At 38.6% G+C, this 19199-nt stretch overlaps 2 long non-coding RNA genes across 2 annotated transcripts; both read left to right on the top strand.

Annotated features, from left to right (window-relative positions):
• Positions 1–3457: 3457 nt before the first annotated feature.
• On the top strand, positions 3458–4685 carry LOC126808922 (uncharacterized). Its single transcript, XR_007674822.2, has 2 exons — positions 3458–3690; positions 4196–4685. It is a non-coding gene; the product is annotated as an uncharacterized LOC126808922 (long non-coding RNA).
• A 9427-nt stretch (positions 4686–14112) lies between these two features.
• LOC126808920 (uncharacterized) lies at positions 14113–15727 on the top strand. The gene is made up of 2 exons (XR_007674820.1): positions 14113–14294; positions 15236–15727. It is a non-coding gene; the product is annotated as an uncharacterized LOC126808920 (long non-coding RNA).
• Positions 15728–19199: the final 3472 nt, after the last annotated feature.

The raw sequence follows: 19199 nt of genomic DNA, 5'->3' as shown, positions 1-19199 counted from the left end.
CATATCATAGGGTCCGCCGTCGATGACAGGGTGCTGGTTTCAATCCCATATTTATAGGTGAAAAGAAACGAAATGAAATGGGGTTTAACGTCCTACTGTTCTGCTCCTATGAGGGGCTAATGAAGACGGGCATACGCCATACAGTGTACTATGAGGGAAATTTTGCCCGGGCAGCGGCACTATCGCCTACTCTTATATCGAATTCCAACTGCCAAGGGATCTTTTACGTGCATTCCAATGTATACACGGGACCTCGATTTTTCATCTCATCCGAAAGAAGGACCTCCGTCCTGCATCACTGACAAGGGGGAACCACGCCGGAAAATCTGGATGAACTTTCTCGGCCAATGCAGGGATCGAACACCCGACCTCCAGGCTAGCGAGCCAGCGTCTTACACGCTTAGCCACGTGATCCCCCTAGGTGAAAAGAAGTAGGGAAGCCTGTCTAATAGTAGTGGGTTGTTCTCTTCAGACTTCCTCGCCACTGCTAGAGGAGTAGAGCGGCCAGTCTAATGCCAGAGGGGTTTTCTCCTCGGACTCTCTCCCCAATGGTAAAGGAGTAAGGTAACCTGCAAAATACCAGCGAGGTTTCTTCGGGCCCCCTCCCCGCAGCTAAAGAAACGTGCGCTAAGAAAATAATTGAAATAAAGATAGACCGTTCGATAATCCAACAATTTCCCGGTTTATGTTGCATCGAAATTAAATGGTGATAAATCTTTGAAATTCCTTTTCTGTCTAATATCAGAAAAAAACACCACCCGACCTAAACAAAAATGGCCGAATAATCCCGTTTAATAATGAATATGTCTAAACATACATTTGTTTTATCCCTCAGAAAGATAAAAATCAATGGCTTTTTTTTAAAACCAGGAACAGGTTGCATCTTTCAGGGTTTGATGCGATTTGCAAGTTATTAGATATTCGATGCGACTTGCAGGTTATTGGATATTCGATAAATTAAGAGATCGATTAACACACTCTTTAAACTCTTGTTTCTGTTAGAAATTAAATAATTGTTTCTGTTAGAATATGAAAATCTTGTTTCTGTTAGAATATGAAAATAATAATATGAAAATAATCTTGTTTCTGCTAGAATATGAACATAATCTTGTTTCTGTTAGAATATGAAAATAATCTTATTTCTGCTAGAATATGAAATCAAATGAAATGGGGTTAAACGTCCTACTTTTCTGTGTGTGTGTGTGAAATAGCTTTAGTTAACGTCCGCTTCCACCGATGTGATATCGCAGACAATTACATGTTATATATACATAGTGAAATATTTACAATGTGATTAGTGGAAAAAGGATAATTAGGATTTTATGTATATGTACAGAAAACAATAGATAACAGGACGAGACATGAGATAACAGGTACAAAGAATAAAGAGGTGCCAGTATACATTGACAAACAGACGAATTTGTGACAAAACAGACATGAATATGGACGAACATTTATATAAGGACAAACATTTACAGACATGCACGCATTACGGACATTTGACAAAACAGACATAAATTTGGGCGAACATTTAGACATAGTACATGTATGTACATATATATATAAATATATATATATTTATATATATATATATTTAGGTCGTTTTCGTCGGTCTGGTCGATTTGTCCGGTTGAATGGCAGGTGCAACTCTTCCTTGGGGCTTGTTGGTGAGTGTATGGCCTGGACTAGTCTTCCTTCCATTTGGTTTTGTTGTCCGGCATGGGCTAATGTAGACGGGCATGCACCATGCAGTTTCAATAAGCGAAATTTTGCCCGTACAGCAGCGCTACGACCTACTCTTATAACGCACTCCAAATGCTAAGGGTTATTTTGCGTGTACGCCAACGTGTACACCACGGTTTATCGTCCTATCCGAAGGCCTATAATTTGTCCTACAGCACTACGCCGGAAAATCCCGATGACTTTTCTCGGCCCACGCAGGGACAGAACAATAGGGCGTTAAACCCCATTTCATTTTCCACGGTAGTCATGTGACAAACAAGGTGTATGTTAGTTATCTTTCACCATGCTTAAGAAATACGAACGTCTGTTGTTTTTTTTATACGCCAACATTTAAATGTGGGCGTATTATATCGTCTGTCATGCCCGTTCGTTGGCTCATCAAAGTAAGACTCGCTATCGATTTTCACTGAAACGCAAACTTACGTTCCGGAGTTACCCCACTTGTCTGGACACTTCGTTAACGCGATGGTATCTACAGTTTTAAGCGAATTGATTTTAAATTTGGTATAAGCTTGGGTCATGGGGGCCGATACTACGCATCCTTCCGTTCCAGAATTGCCCCAACTCCTTCCTCAGAAAACCTTGCTAACGCAATAGGGGCTACAGTTATTAATGAATTCTTTTCCAAACTTATTTTAAAGAGTTGGTATGATGAGAGACAAACTCTGTCTATACTCAGCGTTCTGTGGTCTTCTGTTCCGGAGCTACCCCTTCTCCCTATTCTTGTTAACAGTTTTTAAATTTGTTCTTCCAACTTGGACATGAAACATTGAGGTCATGACCTTGAGTTCCGGAGTTACTCGAGGCGGTTAATCTGATGTTGGGTTGCGGCTGCTGTGTGGGCGTATTACGTTATCATCTTTATATCATATATATAATAAATTAGGCATATAATATCGTCCACTCGACACAAACTGGGTCATTTCGGGACTAACATATGGTTTCATTTTATTTCAATAATTCATTTGGGCGTAGGGTTTTTTAGCAGTAGGAGCAAACTGGAGTGCCCGGAGAAAAACGTTATGATGTAACGCCATCCAAACCCCCTCTATTTAAATGGATATTGTGGTTGTTGTGTTTAGACATTATTATACCTACTGCTATCGCCACAAAACCTAATTCAACCCAGTATGCATACGAACTGAAGTACTTGATTTGCCTCATTATACAGTTAACAGGCGCGTGTCCAGAGGAAGAGGCAAGGGGTCCAGATCCCCACCCCAAGGTTCGCACACAGAATTTTTTCCTTCTCCTACATTCATCAAAATAACGTCTAACAAACTAACTTCACTCCACTATAATCCTTTACATGTATGCACCTAAATGAGCAGAACTGTCATCTCACAGTTTCGGATTTTATTAAATTGTCAAGTTATCCCCCAACCCTCACGCCAAACTTGACGCTGTCTCCACCCGGGCCACTAGCGCTTAAATCCTTGAACACACCCCTGGTTAAATAATTATATATTGTAGATTGTGCATATTTAACTAATCCTGCGTGATTCCAGCTTTTAACAATACAACGCTGTCCACAATCAAACTAAAATTAAAATGTCTATTTCAAAATGCACAAAGATATGTGATAAAAAGAGTATATGCAAATAAATAAAATGCATATGAATATTGGCATTATGAATTCGCGTGGCTGTGACAATAGGTAAAGAATGTTATATTTGTAACGGGTACATGCAAATATATAGAATGTACATGGAGGTGAGGTTTATGAAGCCGCGTGTCTGTGACAATAGGTAAAGAGTGATATAACTTTAATGGTTGGTGTATTAAGTCGTGTGGCTGTGACAATAGGTAAAGAGTTATATTTTTAATAGTTAGTGTATATAAGTCTATATGGCACCTGTTTTTGTATATCTTTCTGTACACCGAATCGCTGTATCTACAGATATTTACGACATCTACCCCTGAACAACAGTCATGAGAAGCTTAATGGTAAGATAAAAATCTATATTGTGTATTGTTGAGTATGTTTAATGAAATGAAATGAGGTTAAACGTCCTACATTTCTGCCCAAACTGGGATATTGAAAATGGGCATACGTAACGCATTATGAGGGACATTTTGCCCGTACATTTCCTTTCCTGGTAACATCTTCTTTATACCGATTGGTGTAGATACGTAGACAGTAAAACACCATTTCATTTCCTGATAACATGTTCTTACCGGTGGGTGCAGATACGTGGACGGTAAAACACCATTTCATTTGTAAAATCACGACATAAGCACGCCAGACATGTATCAAATAATAAACACTAAAGACAAAATATCAGTAACAGAAAAAAAACAGACACCCGAGGGTTTGTGTTTAAAAAACCTGTACTTGTGCTTGACAATTACTTTGACAGGTGCGCCATTTCCAGTTTTGTATTCAAGACATACTTGTATTGTAAAAACACAATTTGAGACCTATTTGTTATACACTGTGTGTCTATTTCAGATCACCGTCTGTATTGCCCTGTGCACAGTTACATTTGGAGAATCTAAAATAAGAAGCAGGAGACAAGTTGCTTATGGATACGGTGCTGTAGATCCCGCTGCTTATGGTGGGGCGGTGGTTGATCCAGCTCAGTATGCTACTTATGGTGCAGCAGCCAATCCAGCTGCTTATCAACCTGCTTACCAACCAGCTGCAGCTGCTTATGGCAATGCTGCTTATGCACAACCAGCTTATCAACAAGCAGCAGTTAACCCTGCATATGCTCAACCTGCCAGTCCATACGGTTATGCTATCACTCCTTAGAGTACTAATTCTATTTGAAACACGACCCTTGTTGGACAGTCTGAAAATATCCTCCAATATGCGATGGGTTGGGGGTATTATTTGAAAAGATTTTTGACGCAGCATAATGCATGTATGTGTATTTAAATGATGGTGTATGATTTTTATTCTTGTAAATGTATTATATTAAATAAAAGTGAGTTAATAATGTTTAGACTTATTATATGAAATACAAATATATAACAAGCGGTTGCCATGCAAGATATGCCCACATTTTGCAAGAGATGGACAGAAAACAAGCTAAAAAAAGGGATTTTTCGTACAATTCAGGGGACATAATCCAGGAAATTTTTGTCCGATATGCGGGAATATCAACATGAATCGAAATCTCGGGTATAAAAACATATGTTTTAAGTTTCATCAAAATCAGATAAAAGTTATGACCTCAAGGAGCGGCCATTTTTTCGAGCAGTTTTGGTCTGATTTTCACGAAATTCGAACTCAACCTTCCCAACGATGCAACCGTCATATAGCTCAAAGTTTTTTTACAATCTGATAATAATTGTGATCTATAGAGGGTCAACATGCTAAAAACTGGATTTTTGTAAAATCAGGGGCCATAATCTAGAAAGTTACGATCCGACATGTGTGAATATCATAAGGAACCGAGATGCTTGGGATATAAACGATTATCGACTGGAACCGAGATCTTTGGGACACAAACACGTTTTAAGTTTCATCAAAATCTGTTTAAAATTGTGACCCCTAGAGGGACCACGATATTAATATTACATACTATCTACAAACATAGAGCGGCCATTTTGTCCAGCAGTTTCGGTCCATTTTTCATGAAATTCCACACGATCATGATTATGGTGTAACAGTTTTTAAATCGGATAAAAATTTGTGACTTGTAGTTGGATTACAAGCTAAAAACGCGAATTTTCGTCCGATATCAGGGGCCATAATCCAGGAGGTTGCGGTCCGATGTCGGAGAATATCGAAAGGAACCGAAATCTGTGGTTTATAAACTTATATTTCAAGTGTCATCAAAATCACAACTGACACCTTTCGAGGGTCCACACCATTGGCATTACATACTTTAACACTATTTGCAAACATAGAGCGGCCATTTTGTCTGGCAGTGTCGGTCCAATTTGCACGAAATTCAAACTCAAATATGGTATAACAGTGATATACGTGACCGGTTTTTGAAATCAGATAAAAATTGTGGCATCTAGGGGGACCACAAGCTAAAAACGTGATTTTTCGTACAAACAGTGGCCATAATCCATGAAGCTTCGATCCGATAAATTGTGGCATCTAGGGGGACCACAAGCTAAAAACGTGATTTTTCGTACAAACAGTGGCCATAATCCATGAACCTTCGATCCGATACATGTCAATATCGAAAGGAGCCGCAATCGGTTGGAGATAAACCTATATTTCAAGTTTCGACAAAATCGGATAAGAATTGTGACCTGTAGAGTGTCCACAAACAAATTGTGAACGAACACACGGGCGGGCGGGTGGACAGAGGCGACGACAATAATATGTCTGCATTAAAAGGTGGGCGTATAAAAATTGTATGTTGGTGGAAAAGTATGGAAGCCTATAACTACCATTCATAATTTCTACTTTTCGCCTCTTCAAAACACGAAAGTCGAAAAGTAGAAGTTACGACAAAATTTGAGGCGACAACACGCTATACAAACCAAAATCAACTCGAAAATAGGAAATTAAGAAATAACACACAGCGATAATAGCGCCCCTCGTTTTTTCCTAATTTCTTATTTTCGACTTGCATTTTGGCTTGTATACCGTCTTGTCAGTAAGAAGGCGCCAACACGCTATACAAGCCAAAATGCAACTAAACAATATCAAAAGTATCAATACAGATGACATGGGCATTTTTGGTCGCAAAGATATAGAGAAACGCTGATAAATCAGGAATTAACCAACACCCATCGCCGGAAGATGATTGGGGGTTTAAGGAAAGACAGTATGGAATCTTATGGTTTAATGGTCCTGAACTATGGGAGTCATTGGTTGAGGAAGACATTGAAGAATTAGGAACCTGATGATGCTTAATTTTATGGAGATGGTTGCCTCTCCTAAGTAAGGTTCTGGTTGATTGGGTCTTGATTGATATCTGCAATAACATGACATAGATCTATGTTTTAAATGACTCTTAGTATGAAGGAAGTGGGCGGTAATGAATCAGTGTTACTATCAGAGATCAAGAGGAAACTTAGCATTGCGGGCATATTGCACTGCTTGACACTGATTTTTTAAGGTTATTGGTCACATCTGCTGTTCTTAAGTTCATTTACCACCTAAATATTCATTCTTAAGTTTGTGGTTGTGAATCCTATGATCAGTCCCTACATTTTAAACCTTGTTCCAATGTCGCACCTTGCATGTTAATTAAATTTCTAATTAGGAGTCATTCGGTGCAAACCAGCATTATTCTCTTCTTAAGTACGCTGACCACCAGAAATTTCATTCTTAAGTTGATGATAATGATTTCTGATATCATTCCGTGCAATTTAGGCTTATGCTTCCTCAATCGCACCTTTCATGTTGATTAACATTTTAATTACCGATGGGGGTCGAGTGATATTTTCGTTATTTTTGAGATTATGTCATACTTTTAGCTGAAACTTCATTAATTTTATGTCTCATATTTTTGCTCCTAGCAGTATCAAAAATGTCCGTGTAGTTTTGTGCAATATACTTGGAATAGATCACGAGATAATGGAAAAATCGTTTTCAGTAAAATCGAAAAATTGCTAATTAGTGACCTTTGACCTCTTCTTAAGTGACCTTTCCACCAAAAATCCTATTCTTGAGTTATATTTCCGAAATCAGGGCACATTCCTCTATCAAATGCCATTGAAGTGGCTCCTCCTACCACACCCACCACTGGCGCAACTTAAGAATTGGGTTTCTGGGGTCTCCTAACCCAGCCATACACCACTAGCATGCCAAACCTTCCGCAACTTCCATGTTGAACAAAACCCACCTAGCTCCCGGACTAATAGGAAATTAAGAAATAACACACAGCGATAATAGCGCCCCTCGTTTTTTCCTAATTTCTTATTTTTGACTTGCATTTTGGCTTGTATACCGTCTTGTCGACTTTCGACTTAGTCATATTTTTGTATTTATTAATGTCAGTAAGAAGGCGCCAACACGCATACCAAGCCAAAATGCAACTCGAAAAGTAGAAATTAGGAAATTAACACACCACGCTATTAGCGACTTTTCGCCTCGGAAGTTGTAGTCTCAGTTTTCCAGGTCGCATTTGAATACGTGTAATCAGGGCTCACACTGTATTTCATTATTTTCCGTCAAAATGGATAATAATATTTATATAAAAAAATGTTCATATTTTTTTTCCGCCAACTGGGATATTTTATCTGCCAAAAATGTCTGATAAAAAAAAAAACACACCTTAGGCTACAACAATTTAATTTATTATATAGGCCTATTATAAAACAAATTTCCCGTACCAATATATACAATATACAACAACATACATGGGGATTGGGTGGTCTAGTGGTTTAACACGTGTGCGTGAAATCACAAGGTCTGACATTGATTCTAGTGGTGTGGTTTCGATTCCCCGCTTAAAAATGACAAGGGAGTAGGGTCGCTTGTCCAACCTTGTGGTTTTCTCCGGATACCCAGCTTCTATCCACTGCTAAAGACACCTACGTGCAAACGAATTATTGAAATGATTTAGTTTGCAACGAGTGGATGTTAAGCCAGCCTGGATGTCGGGTGTTCGATCCCTGCATTGGCTGAGAAAGTTCATCCAGATTTTCCGGCGGATTCCCCCTTGTCAGTGATGCAGGACGGGGTGGGGGGAGGCTGACAAGGACAGCTGTCTAGTTGTTCAGATGGGACCAAAATAACATTGGCGTACTCGTAAAATATCCCTTGATAAAAAAAACACACCTTAGGCTACAATTTAATTTATTATATAGGCCTATTATAAAACAAATTTCCCGTACCGATATATACAATATACAACAACATACATGGGGATTGATCTGGTGGTTTAACACGTGTGCGTGAAAACACAGGGTCTGACATTGATTCAAGTGGTGTGGTTTCGATTCCCCGCTTAAACATGACAAGGGAGTAGGATTGCTTGTCCAACCATTGTGGGTTTTCTCCGGATACCCCAGTTTCTATCTACTGCTAAAGGCCCCTACGTGCAAACGAATTATTGAAATGTTTTAGTTTGCAACGAGTGGATGTTAAGCCAGCCTGGAGGTCGGGTGTTCGATCCCTGCATTGGTCGAGAAAGTTCATCCCGATTTGCACGTAGGTGTCTTTAGCAGTGGATAGAAGCTGGGTATCCGGAGAAAACCACAAGGTTGGACAAGCGACCCTACTCCCTTGTCATGTTTAAGCGGGGAATCGAAACCACACCACTAGAATCAATGTCAGACCTTGTGATTTCACGCACACGTGTTAAACCACTAGACCACCCAATCCCCATGTATGTTGTTGTATATTGTATATATTGGTACGGGAAATTTGTTTTATAATAGGCCTATATAATAAATTAAATTGTTGTAGCCTAAAGTGTGTTTTTTTTTATCAGACATTTTTGGCAGATAAAATATCCCAGTTGGCGGGAAAAAAATATGACTCGGTAGACTATACAGTATTGTGTCATGATGAAGACAGTAGACCACAACCACTGTCTTTATTGTTTAACCAATTCATTCAATTCTATATCCTCATATAAAACAATCAATTTTTTCCTTTTCTGAATATTTTATGGACCCAACATCAATCTTAATTATTATATTTTCGACGTTTTTGTGCCGTTATCATGGGCAACCCCGTTACTGTTTGTCACGTGGCACTTTGACGTTATTGGTGGTCCAACGCAACTGCAAGCGCACATACAACAAGATTGTTTTCTGATTTTGATATAGACGCTTAAGGCGTAAGATCCATCAGCGATTAAAAGGATTGCTCGAAAGGCTACAGTCTAAATACAGCTTTATGGTTATAGTACATTCGATGCATACGGCAGCAACCCGGTTCTACTCACTAACCGTCGTTATATACCATCCTCATGCACGCGCAGAACTGATAGCGACACTAAGGAGAAAAACTCTACGGCACCTGGTTAGCCGTACGAAAAGCGTTTGTTTACAATTCCGACGACTATAGTCTTTATCATCCAGAAAAATATTCTACGAATATAAGTCTGGATGCGTTGTTAACATTTGAGAATAATAGGCAATTGGCTAGATTATCTGGTCTTTCACATTATTACATTATCCTAAACAAAGTGTAAGGGAGGTAACTAGTCCTAAACAAGATGTTAACGCCCATGAAATTAATTTAAAAATGATATTTCAGAAAACCCATTTGATCGAATGCATTGCTAGTTCAATATCCAACACTCTTAATATAGAGCGAAGCTCTAAAGCATCGCGCGAAGCGCGGTGCTTGAGCAAAGCTCTTTTCCGGTAACACAGGAGCGTAATTAAAAATGTCACCCACAGACTGTTGATTAAAAAAAAATTCAGACAGGAACCGGATACACTGGGGAAAACAGGCAATGCGCATGTCTGTCAATGCGCATGTCAGCGCATGTCAACTTACCAAATCTCGCCCAAGCGAGATTTTGGGTCTCTAAGAAATATTTCTATGACGCGTCGAATAAATGACGTCAGATAATTTTGACGTCAATGAAAATCCTCACACCTTTTTGTTCTTTTTTCAATTGGGGAAACTTTATTATGAAGGTTTTATTTGACAACAATCACATCAGCTTCGCTCTACCCAGGCAAGGCCTGTTACATATTATAGAGCGAAGCTCTACAGCATCGCGCGAAGCGCGGTGCTTGAGCAAAGCTCTTTTCCGGTAACACAGGAGCGTAACTGAAATTGTCACCCACAGACTGTTGATTAAAAATAAATTCAGACCGGAACCGGATACACTGGGCAAAACAGGCAATGCGCATGTCAACTTACCAAATCTCGCCCAAGCGAGATTACGCGCCTCGTCATAGAACTATTTCTATGACGCGTCTAATCAATGACGTCACATATTTTTGACGTCAATGAAAATAATTCTCACAAAATTAATGTATAATGTATCTAAATGAAAATCAATTTGGAAAAACTAAATTATTTAACATTTTTTGTATCACTTGAGAAAATTAATTATGAAGGTTTTATATTTGACAATAATCAGCTTCGCTCTACTCAGGCAATGCCTGTTACATATTATTTTCTCTCTCTTCATGAGCCATATCTGTGTTTTTTAAATTAATCCTGATTCGTCGTCACGCGCGATTCATGTTTGTTTATATTAATGCAAGAATTATGGGATTTATTTCGGGAAGGGACGCAACTCTTACTTGACTTGTCCAAAGATACTGGATAATCAACCACACAAAAAACGCACTCCCGGTTACGCATGAGCAATGGAACTTTTCATCAAATGACAAAGGTCCCAGACCTTCCATACGTTGAAGATAATGTAACTAAAAGTGAATTTCAGACTACTCTAGCAACGGCTAGATGTTGTAAAACTCACAGTCGTTGCTTCAGGAACATGGCCAACCCCTTTCTTCCAGGTAAATTATCATAATTTGATAATAGACATATTAAGAAGTGTTGAGGCGTCAATGATGCGTGTTAACCCCGATCGATTGATGATTATCCTCATCATCAAACAAAATCTAACAAAACAATAAGAGCAGTAAAAATATAAATAGTTAACATGTATTCTAAAATAATAGAACTAACTTACAGAGTTATAAATGGTCAACTTCAAGGAAGCAAGTATCTAACTCATATCGTCCACAGTATTCGACTTTGCAAACACAACTTAGTTGTCAATTTAAATCAAAATTGATGTTATTATCTTACCGAGAAAAGATGGGCTTCTGATATTCAATATCTTACCGCTGTAAACTGGAATAACCACACGTCAAATGAAATGGGGTTTAACGTCCTACTGTTTTGCTCCGAATTGGGCTAATGAAGACGGGCATACGCCATACAGTGTGCTATGAGGGAAATTTTGCCCGGACAGCGGCACTACGGCCTACTCTTATATCGAATTCCAACTGTCAAGGGATCTTTTACGTGCACGCCAATGAGTACACGGGACCTCGGTTTTTCGTCACATCCGAACGACTAGACAGCTGTCCTTGTCAGCCCCTCCGTCCTGCATCACTGACAAGGGAGAACCACGCCGGAAAATCGGGATGAACTTTCTCGGCCAATGCAGGGATCGAACACCCGACCCCCAGGCTAGCGAGCCAGCGCCTTACCCACTAAGCCACAGTGATCCCCACCACACGTCAAAGTCTGCCATTTAATTTCGCGTATTTCACCGATCACAGCTGATTGGGTGATTACAGTCAAAACAGAATGTAAATCAGTCTATATACATTCATAGTACATTATTATATGCGTTGCGACCCATTTGTATCCATTTCTAGGTCCCAAATAATAGAGATTTTATTTTTCTCAACGTTACACACCGACCGTATGGTCCTGCACGAAAATGCCACTTTAATAGCCTATTAAAATCGACACCGGGTTTCATACATAACCCCAGATGTCTGAATAATATTGGATCGCGGTAGTATCGCGGGGTTTTTCGTTAAAACAAGCCGTTGCCATGCAAAATACGCTCACGTTTTGCATGAGATGGACTGAGAACAAGGTAAAAAAATACAAAAAAAGACACACACACACACACACACAAAAACAAAAGAATTTTCGTACAATCAGTGGCCGTAATCCAGGATGTAGGGGTCCGACATGCGACAATATCAAAAGGAACCAATATCTTTGGGATATAGACATATATTTTAAGTTTCTTGAAAATCGGGCAAAAATTTGTGAATTCAAGCCGACTCACAACCTTAGTATTACCATACTCCTCGCAGTACCTGGTTTGATTTGACCTAATCCCACCCAAACACTGCCGTACTCATTGCAAATCTCTATCCCAAATTATGACTGGTTCAACAGTTCGATCAACAACCAATACATTAGCACGTAACAAAATCAATCGGTATTAACCAAAGTTCTAAATATGTTACCGTAAAGTATCTGGTGATAATCGCGGCTACATTACGTCATATGCGTGAAATATATTAACTAGTGCATAACACAATATTACAGACAAACTAATTGTGTGATAAACGAGGCTATCAAAAATAGCTACAATGTAAACATTGGATATTCGCCGCGCGCCTGGAATCTTTTTATCATTTCTTGGAGCACACAGCAGACGAACAATATTTCCACCATCTTTTGATACATTTAATTAACTGTCCGAAGATCCCAGATCAAAGAGAAGGGCTGTCGTGTTACGTATAGAAATAATTCATAGATTTTCTTCACACAAATAGATAATATAATCGAATACAGTAATTATTGGTACAAACAGACACGTTTATAGAATTTTTATCGGAGATTTGAGTCAAAAGAATTTTTGTTCCGAAAGCGTGTTTCGGCTACGACCAAATTTACCGATGCGAGTACCGATGTTTGCTCTCTATACATCCAAGGGAAAAACGTTTCTTGAAATCAACACTAACAAACTTTGGGATTTTTTTAAAAAAAAGAAGTCCCCTCGTTAAGCTGCAGTCATGGAAATTCCCTTTATTTTACAGTATTCAAGAGAGATCTGATTGAAAGATGAGAATGGACACACTATGTCAAAAACTCAAGTTTTCAGTCTCAGTACAGCAATGGCTAGAGGGGGATTTCTTCAGGAGTATGTGGTATTACATATTATTTATACTTTTACACTATAAACGTACGAGGGGCGGCCATGTTTTCGGACAATGTCGGTTCGATTTCTACGAAATTCGAACTCGACCGTTTAAAAGGTTTTTAAAATATGATAGAAAAAAACCTGTAAATACATAGCATCTATACACACATTACTACCTTGTTAAAGAATTATCCTAAATCCTATAATTCGTTTGTGTCACTTGTGTTCTTTTTAAATCCAACGTTGCTTTTTACTGTGTTATTATCATGGGTGCTGGTTTGAAAAGCCTCGCTCAACCAGACATCATTATCCTGTTTAACCTATTACGGACCTTGGCAATCCAAACAACCCTCTTTTCAATTGTGTAGACTTAGTTTTCCAGTGAAAAGAAAAGATACAATTTCCAAATACATGTCGGCAAGTATAAATTATTTCCAATTTTATGTGAAAGTTTTTTAAGGGGTAGAATGATTCCTATGATTGTATAGTAGAGATCTGACAACCTATTAAAGAAATAATTATGTTTTTACTTTCTTAGAAAATATGCAATTATCTCTTTAAATATTGTAGATTGTGTATATTTAACTAATCGTGTGTGATTTTAACAATACATGGTTGTCCACAATCCAACTCAAATTAAAATGGCTGTCTATTACAAAATGCACAAAGATATGTGATAAAACAAGTACATGTATAGCCATCTATATCAAATGGATATGAATGTTTACATTATTAAGTCGCGTGGTTGCGACAATAGGTAAAGAATGTTATATTTGTAACGAGAATATGCAAACATATAGAATGTATATGGATGTGAGGTTTATGCTGTGACGATACGTAAAAAAATGTATATTTTTAATGGTTGATGTATTAAGTCGTGTGGCTGTGACAATAGGTAAAGAGTTATATTTTTAATAGTTAGTGTATATAAGTCTATACGACACCTGTTATTATATATCTTTCTGTTCACTGACTCGCTGTATCTACAGATATATTTACGATCTCTACACCTGAACAACAGTCATGAGATGCTTAATGGTAAGATATAAACTTATAGTGTATATTTTTAAATATGTTTTAATTAAATGAAATGGGGTTAAACATCCAGTTTTCTGCACGGACTGGGCTAATGAAGACAGACATATGTATTGTATTTTGCTAGCTATGGCATACTCTATATCGAATTCCGAAATCAATGTCCGTGAACGGCTGTCCTTGAAAGGCCGCACGTAATGCACTCCTGCCACCGCGGTTCCTAAATGATTTTAATGATTGTGAGATAGAAATTACATTGTGTATACTTAACTGCTAATTTATGAACCATATTACTGTAATGTTAACGTATTTTATTGAATATACCCCGACTCTGTGAATAGTCAGTGGTGCAGGGCGAAGGGCTTTGCACAGAACAGTCTGTAGTCATTCAGATTTGACGAAAAACTGAGGTATACGTTGGTATGCATATAAAAGAACAATTGCCAGAATACGAAATAAAGAGTAGGCCGGGCACGATTTCCTTCATAGCACACTGCATGGCATATACTGATATTAGCATGTGCACAACTTCTTTACACCGGTTGGTGCAGATACGTAGCGCGTAAAACCACATTTTATTTCATTTACTGATATCATCTTTATATCATCTCTTCATTTCCTAATAACACCTTCTTAATACCGGCTGGCACAGATAAATAGCCCAATTTCATTTGTAAAATCAGCCCTGAAAAGAACGATTGAACTAGTACCTTTGACATTTAACACTTTTTGCCAGACATGTATCCAATAATACTCCCCAATAAAGCAAACCTGTTTCAGAAAAAAACCCCAGAAACCCAAGGGATTGTGACTGACAAAACCTGTACTGGTGCCTGACAATTACTTTGACAAGTGCGTTATTTCCAGTTTTGTATTCAAGACATACTTGTATTGTAAAAACACAATTTGAGACCTATTTGTAATACACTGTGTGTCTATTTCAGATTACCGTCTGTATTGTCCTGTGCACAGTTACATTTGGAGAATCTAAAATAAGAAGCAGGAGACAAGTTGCTTATGGATACGGTGCTGTAGATCCCGCTGCTTATGGTGGGGCGGTGGTTGATCCAGCTCAGTATGCTACTTATGGTGCAGCAGCCAATCCAGCTGCTTATCAACCTGCTTACCAACCAGCTGCAGCTGCTTATGGCAATGCTGCTTATGCACAACCAGCTTATCAACAAGCAGCAGTTAACCCTGCATATGCTCAACCTGCCAGTCCATACGGTTACGCTGTCACTCCTTAGAGTACTAATTCTATCTGAAACACGACCCTTGTTGGACAGTCTGAAAATGTCCTCCAATATGCGATGGGTTGGGGGTATTATTTGAAAAGATTTTTGACGCAGCATAATGCATGTATGTGTATTTAAAAGATGGTGTATGATTTTTATTCTTGTAAATGTATTATATTAAATAAAAGTGAGTTAATAATGTTTAGACTTATTATATGAAATAAAAATATATACAAATTGTATGATGGCGGAAAACAGCCCTCTTCGCCTTCGCCATCTTAAATGCAAACACAAAAATCAAAATTAATATCCGTAGTTGAAGGATAACAACCAGTTTGTTATTTCAGTTTTATTCGCATACTAACCCAGAAAAAACTTATATTAAAAACCTATTGGTACTAGGTAATTGTTTAGGATTATATTAATTTCCCTATGGCTAAGGGTAGAGGTGGGGCATGGTGGCTCAGTGAGTAGTACGTTAGCTCGCTGACCTGCAGGTCCCGTGTTCGGCGCCTGCGTTGGCCGAAAAAATTTTATCGGGATTTTCCGGCGTTTGTCTGTGATGCAGAATAGAGGGTCTGGCGCGCACTTACAAGAATCCTTGACAGTTGACATTCGGTATAAGAGTAGACCGTAGTACCGTTGTCCAGGAAAGATTTCTGTCATAGAACACTGTCTGACATATGGCTCGTCTTCATTTCATTACAACGGAGGATACTTAAAGTAAAGAGACGTCATACTCGTATGTGAAAACTCCGAGTTACTTAAATCGGTATTAAAAAACCCGTATAGAAATGTAAAAAAATCATGAATATCTAACAAAACTTGCAACAGTGAGAAATTCAAAAGCGAATTTGATTAGATACAGTTAACGTTCTAGGAGTTGTAGCAAATTCCTAAGTTTCTAGAATGTTTTTTTGTGATTTTCTGAATACTTTATGGAACCAACATCAATGTCAATTGTTATATTTTTTGACGTTTTTGTACCGTAATCATGGGCGACGCCGTTACCGCTTTTCATGTGACACGTTGACATCATTAGTGGTCTAACGTATCTTCAAAGCGCATTTCTGATTTTGATATGGACGCATAGGCCGTAACATAAATCAGATTTTTATGATAAAGACAGTCCCCAGGCTATTCTACTAATGAGACCACTCTCGGTCTACAACCCTCAAGACTAGAGGGGAGATGAAAGTGTGTTTTACCAATCCCCACCCTCACGACAAGGGGCGGGGGGGGGGGGAATGAAAGTATGTTTAATCACAATTGAGCAAATTCGTGGATGTTTATGATTACATTGTCTGTAAGAAATGGTTACGACAGTGTCGAACATATTATACAAATTGCCGGATGCCCCTAGGTCTTGAGTCCCTAGGCTTCAGCCTGTCAGGCATGTAAGGTAAATCGTGAGTTCCTCGGCTTCAGCCTGCCAGGCATTGAGGTAAATCGTGTGTCCCGCGGCTTCAGCCGGCCATTTCTATAGGTAAATCGTGAGTTCCTGGGCTTCAGCCTACCAAGGCTGTAGGTATATCAGGCACTGACCATAGCTAAATAATATTCACGAAAAATCCTTGACAAAACGTTTTGCCCACCACAGGCTGTATATGGTGAGGGCGAGTGAGAATAGACCACAGCAAAAACATTATTAGTAAAAAGCCATAGCAATACCTTCATTTGGTAAGGGGGAATGGGAATAAACAATAGCTAAATAATAATATTCACGAAACATCATTGACAAATCGGTTTCCCAGTCACGTTCTATGCATGGTAAGGACGAATAATAATAGCCCATAACAACATTATTATTCATAAAAAGCCGTAATAATACCTTCACGTGGTTAGTGAGTGTGTGTGTGTGTGTGGGGGGGGGGGCGAGGGTAGACAGCAGCTAAATAATATTCTCGGAAAACCTTGGCAGATCGACATGACAATCAAGGGCTGTACATGATGAGGGCGAGTGAAAATAGACTACGAAAAATAATAGCTCTAGGAAAATTCGTCCCTGAACAATTCGCCCGGAGACAACTCGTCCCAAGGACAATTCGTCCCCACAGGAATATTCGCCCCCAAGGGCTATTCGTCCCCGGACAATTCGTCGTTTATGACAATTCATCCCCTTTTGTTAAAAGGTATACAACCATATAAGTTTGCGGACAGTTAGACAGACGAGAAGAGAAGGAAAGAGACAGAGAGACGAGGGGAAGAGAGCAGCGGAATGGTTGTAATATGCGCTTTGTTAATGTTTCCTGGTGTAGTTTGTTTCCTGTTTTATATTCTTGTTCGGCTTGTTCCTGATGTAAATAAATAATATATTTACTAAATTGATCTCTGTTATCACTAAAATAGTTTTACACTACCAATACGTTTTCACAGACAGCAAACAGGTGACAAGCTGACGTCGCTAACAGTCATAACAGTCAGAATAAAGTAATTTAAGTAAAGTGTTCAATATGTTCATTTTTTATTGTCTATTTGTGAACTAGTATATAAAGAACGTTCAGCCCATTATCAAATGACTTCATCGTGCATCTTCTGTTTAGCTAGATGATATTGTTTTTATGCATGAGTTTTACACGTGGCTATGGTTTATCACATCCTCAACATGCACAGTCCTTGATTGTTAGGTCGGTTTGTCAGGGTGTTCGTGACACATAATAAGCAGTAACGTCGTTGCCCATGATAACGGTAGACAAACGTCAAAAAATATAACAATTAACATTGATGTTGGTTCCATAAAGTATTCAGAAAATCAATAAATGATTGTTTTATATGAGGATATAGAACTGAATGAATTGGTTAAACAATAAAGACAGTGGTTTTGGTCTACTGTCTTCATCATGTCACAATACGGCATAGTCTACCAAGTAACTTATGTAATTGCGAATAATATATGAACACGTATATCCCTAATTCGTCTTTGTTATTGTATTGTTTGACTACAAAAAAGATAAGCATTCTAGAAACTGCAAAAATTAGGAATTTGCAACAACCCCCAAAGTTTTAACTGTATCTAATCAAATTCGCTTTTGAATTTCCCATTGTTGTCGGTTTTGTTGGAAATTCATGATGTTTTCCATTTCTAGACGGGTTTTCAATACCGATTTAAGTAACTCACATAAGAGCAGGACGTCTCTTTATTTCATGTATCCTCCGTTGTCATGAAATGAAATGGGATTGAACGTGCTGCTGTTCTTCTCCGAATGAAGACGGGCATATGTCATACATGAGGGAAATTTTTCCCGGACCACGGCACTACGGTCTACTCTTATGTCAAATTTTAACAGACATGGATTCTTGTAACCGCGCCAAAATATCCCGATGAAACTTTCACGCCCAACGCAGGGATCGAACACGGGACCTCTAGGCCAGAGAGCCACCATGCCCCGCCCACCCCCTGTGTAATGAAATCCGGGGTTACTAACTATAGAAACATTAATATAATCTTAAACTATTGGCTAGTATGTATTGCATGTAAAACATTGAGTTGGGATAAGTTTTCATTGATACAGATAGGTTTTCAATATTATAATTTTTTTCCGGGTTAATATGCGAAAGAAACTAATATAACAAACTGCTTGTTATCTCTCAAATACGGATATTGATTTTGATTTTGTGTGGTTTGTATTTTAGAATGTGACGGCGAAGAAACAAAAATGACTGTTTCCCTCCA

Source organism: Patella vulgata, chromosome 1 (assembly GCF_932274485.2).
Source record: "Patella vulgata chromosome 1, xgPatVulg1.2, whole genome shotgun sequence".
NCBI lineage: Eukaryota > Metazoa > Mollusca > Gastropoda > Patellidae > Patella > Patella vulgata.
The sequence above is the reverse complement of the archived record's forward strand: the minus strand, read 5'-3'. Positions and strand labels throughout refer to the sequence as shown.